We start from the raw sequence: 5204 nt of genomic DNA on the forward strand, positions 1-5204 counted from the left end.
CTCTGCTGGCCACAGCCCTCCGCGGGGTCCCCGCCTAAAAACCCGGGCCGCTGCTGGGAGCGCTGTGGACGCAGCCCCCTCCCCTGGCAGCGTTCAGCTCTGCCCCGGCCTGAAGGAAAGAGAGAAATGGTGTCGGTGGAGTGACCTCGAGTGGAATCACACCACGCTGGGCTGACTTTCACACAGACTCATCCCACCCCTCACTTTCTTCCAGGTCTTTTCTTTGACACAAACTGTTGGATTGGGCTAAGTGTTGGATCGGGCACCCCAGCGGCACGGCACTGCCAGCACCCGGGGTGCAGCAGCAGAAATTGCCCTGGGAGTGCAGCCCTCCTGCCTGCCCAGCCATTTCTTTCACGTACCACGGGTGGGTCGTGCTTCCCTTCACCTTTCTCCCACTCCTCGTCACCGTGCAGTGTTTGTTTTCTTCCCCTCAAAACGCCACGGGGCAGTAAGATGGCAGCAGCAACGAGCACGTGCTTACCGAGCTTCAAGCGAGTTGCCTGGGCAACTGCAGGCAGAGCTCTGCAGCATCCTCCTGCCTCCCTCTCCTCTCGGTTCGGCAGTGACAGCGACAGCATCTGAACCTCAGCAATCTGCAGCGGGGATTTACAGAGGGGATTTTTCTTGTACTTCAGGTCAGGCAGGCGGGAGGGGCTCTGGGTGGGATGCGGACCAACCTCCAAGGCCAGTTTTGCTACCAAAGAAACTGGCATCGCACCTTCAGAACACAGCAAAAAGCTGCTAGCAATATCTTGCCATTGTAAAATTATTCAAGTATGTGCTGCCAGGAGTTTCTCTAACACACTGATGAAACACCTAGGGGCATTTTTAGAAAATCAAAGAAAACCATCGCCACTACCAGAACAAAACATGACAGCCATGCAATTGCATTTAAAATAAACGCTCTTGAATACCTGCAGGACTGAACTCCTAACCTGCTACAGGAATAAAAATGCGTTGGGCATATAATGCCCTAATGGCACCGGGATGAGCAGGGCCAGCTCACATCCAGAAAGCCCCAGGCCCCCCTGTGCAGCCCCAGGGCCATGACCAAGTGTCGCGGTTCCTGCTAGGCAGCATATTCCACCTGTGGCACCGAGAGACTCCCTCGCTGCCACCCCAGAAATGTAACCACTTGTAGGTAAGATACCCACATTACCTCCCCTCGCAGTCACATTTCAAAGTCACCCAGGCATACCTTATCTAATTATTTTTTTACAGCATTATGCGGCATTATTCCCGTGATTTAATCCTGGCTGAGATCATTAGATGCTATGGGACCGTACGTAAGCAATTACAACGCTGAGATGCCTTCTGGGGGGAGCAGGCAGGCAAGTGCCTTTGGCATCCATCAGAGGGCAATTTTCTAACTTGATTTAGAGCCTCTCCAGAAAAGGATAATTGACTTACCTGCTAGCTTTCAAGGACTGGCTTAAAGTCTGATTTAAGCTAGGGTATAGAGCATGTCTTCAGGGGAAAAAAAGAATGCACCAGTATTACGTGTAAGACAAAAACACATAGAACAGGCAATGTTCAATTGGACACAGATGGGAAAGAAAGTGAGAGTCAGGCAGAGAAACCAAAGGGAAGGACGAAGCCTTTGGGAATACAGCACATCAGCAGAGGCGGCAGGTAAGATTTAGGAAGCCCTCTTCCTGCAGACACCCATGCCCCGGACAAGAGCACAGGCACCTCGTAATTCCTCAAGTCTCCCGAAGGAACTGCAATTCAGTGCTAAGCCAGGGTAGGACAAGCAGAGCTCACAGACTTCTTGCGAGTGACAGGAATACTGTGAACAGCCAAACAAGAAACCTCAAAATTAAAACGAGGTGAAAAATCAGGAGCAGAGAACCTCTTCTGCACTGCCCAGGGCCAACAGAAGGGGCAGGGGGTGTGAGCGTAGCGCAGGAAGGGGGACACCACTCTCACTGCAGGCCCGCTAACTGCGCCGGCTGCTTTGGAGCCACGGGTGTTTTACCAGTGCTGTGTTCCTCCTTCCACCACTTTTAGTGCACAAACACGGCTCAGGGGAGGCAGACGGTGGCAAACGGGGAGCAGACACGCGTGAAGAGGCTCGAGTTTCCTTACAGCATGTCACCAAGTATTGCGGTGGGAAACACGCACGTTCAGCAAGGTTTTCTGCCTTTGGCTGCTGGCCCTACAGCAAAGCCAAAGGAACAGGAGCACAAGCAGATTGCATCCAGGCCGGCAGACATGCTTGTTGCAGACCCTTTCCTGCAGGCAGCAAACAATTAATTGCAACAGACATCTCTGCTTTAATGCCTTCAGCTTTCTTCCCACCTGCCCTGACCCCACACCTTGCTGGCCACTTGGCAGATCTTCACCAAGCCACCCCCTGTGCTGCCAGCACACCCAGCACCTGCACTCCTCTCCTCCTGCCCCCGAGCCCTTTATCTGCCCGGAGCCCAGCACAAAGGAGCCCAGTCCTTGCTAACAGACAACAGCGCTCAAGGCCAATTTTTAAACCTGGAAATGTTTCTATCAGAAGAGAAATCAAAGAAGCCTTCTGGAGAGAGGAAAAAAATATATTTGTTTTTATATCCTGCAGATATATGATTTTATATCCTGCAGAGCACCCACGATCAGGTTGGCTGGATCACAGCACACTTAACAGTCCTTAAAGAAGTCTTTTAAATCACAAATGATAGGAGCTAAAAATATAAACCACTACCATATAAAATTATTTTTTGGAACTCAGAGGTCTCTATTGAAGTCCCAAATTATGAACGTCCCACTGGCTCCCGTGGCCTGCGTTAGGTCAGAGCTACGGAACTGGTGCTGCCCTGCAGAGTCGGCAACCAGCGGAAGAGAGGTAGAAATATAACGCTGCTAAAAATAATTTCAGATTCAGCACCGTGCTGGGTCACAAAGAGCACAATCAATCCTGGACTTTGCTCTAGGCAAGTTTACGTGCAAGAGTGTTCTTTCAATTCAACACCGAGTGTTGAAGCTAGAGGAATCAGCAAAAACAAGTGACAGCCATAGGTTATGAAGTACTGTGACTTTATATTGTTATCCTGATGTTTTAATCAGAATGTTGTATTTCTGCAGAAAAAGATGCTGTTAAAAGTTCCTAGGAGTGGACGAATGTAGAGCAAAACTGCAGAACAGAACACTTAATTGCAAACAACCTCCCCATGTAACTGCAGGTAAGCATTATTCCAGACCACGCTAAAGGCACCCTCTGTTGGTACAGTCATACATGAAGAAATTTAGCTTTTTGGGGATGGTAAAACTCCACAGATAGACTCCTCTTCTTAGCATATGCTGATGGAGAGGGACAGAAACAGCAGATATTAACCGTCATGTGTACTTAAACTATTTAAACCATTCTGACACTTCAGAATCACAGTGTCTTGTGTAAAGCATATAGAGTCCAGAACTTCACATGTGACTTGTGAAATAAATGGCAAAAATTCTTATTCCCTACTATATACAAAAACAAACAAAAACCCAACTAAACACCATCTTTTCCTGCTGAAGCAGATTTCCATACTAGTTTGAAAAAAAAAAAAAAAAGAGAAAAAAGAAGACTGCTGCTTAATAGTAAATAGTTTACCTATATAAATATGGAAAGGAACGGAAGGATGACTTCTATGTGTTCTAGTCAGAAATTATTAATAAAGCAACAAAACTTGAGAACTTCTGCTTGTGCAGCCCTGTTCCACTCTCCACGAAACATAAAAAGTCTGAATCATTAATGATTTGAATCACTTATAACATGGATGAATTTCAGCTTAAATGAATTTCAGCAGGGAAATCTAAGACATTCTAACCAGAGTAGACTTTTTTTTTTCCTTTGCACATCACAAATGAAAATGCTATCTTGTCTTTCAGGCAGGGTGGCTAGACAACACATATCGATCACTTCAGCTCTTTTCACAGTTAGGTATCTCACCTCTCTGCACTGTCATCACGTATCTTACCCAACCCATCTAGTATGAGAGGAGTGGAAAATTAAATTAAAAAAAATCCTGCAACTGGACTAAACATCTTAGTACTGCTGAAGCCCGCACAAGAGCCTAGCCTCTAGGTTAGGACCTAGCCTTCCCCCCTCCTTTTTTCCAGACTCCTCTGGGAGGAATTGTCCTTATGCAATTTCCAGGAACGATTAGCAAACTTTTTCCCTCCCCCTTGAAAGTCTCTCTCTTATCTTGCACTTTTTTTTTTTTTCTCTGTGTTTCTGCTATCTTTAGCTTGATCACTGTTATACCCCCCCCCCCCATTGACTTGTGGTAATCCTCTCCATTCACTTACTGCCCGAGGAGAGGGATCCTGTCTGCTGGTGGCTCAGATGCTAATCTGTGTCTGGTGGGAGTAAAGCAGGGAGACTGACACTGCTCCTGCCAGAGCCTAAGGACTGTACTGCAGCAAAAATACACCAAACTTTGTTTTATTAATATGCATCATTAAAATACCTATATATTCCAGTAACTTGGTAGCACAGAATTTTAAGATGTTAACCTGCCTTACCAGCATAAACTGCAGCCACAAAAACGCCTGGAGTGTCACTGACAGTTTGTTTTCAAGAGTCTGGCGGTATTTTAGGAATGTGCTTCTAGCTTCAAAATAACTCGCTTACCCTTCTGTTTATAAGGAAATTTCACACTTTTATAAACCAGCGTGTTAGCGTCTTCTTTGCCCTGCAACAAAATTTGCTAAACCTCATGAACAAATGTGTGAATTTCTCTAGATAAATGGAGAGAACTCTAAAGGTAGACTTAGCCACAAAAATTTAACCTCTTGTATCATTCTAATCTTATTTTTTTTTTTAACCATTGCTGGTCAAATAAAGCATATCAAGATTACTATCTTAAATTGTAAACTACACAATTTTAATACTTGCAAGTGATAATTATTTCAAGGAGCTAGAGTTACCAGATATAACAAAGATTTTGTAGTTGTAGTTTTGAGGGAGGCAAATAAGAAAACTTGTCAAGAAGACTCCAAGTCTAAATTCAGATTAGTGCGCATGTTAATATAAATTGTTTCAGGCTTCTCAATGACAGATTTTCAGACAGTCCCAGTCACTTTAAAATCCACAGAAGATCATATACTCATTCTACTCTATTGCTCAGTCTGATGGACTAAACAGAGGCCTAGAGAGGATTATTTACCAATAACCACCTTTATTATTTATAGTGTCATCAAACAGTGAATTAGAGATGCACAACTGAAAA

The sequence above is a fragment of the Aythya marila genome, assembly GCF_965140915.1.
Source record: "Aythya marila genome assembly, chromosome: 4".
Lineage (NCBI taxonomy): Eukaryota > Metazoa > Chordata > Aves > Anseriformes > Anatidae > Aythya > Aythya marila.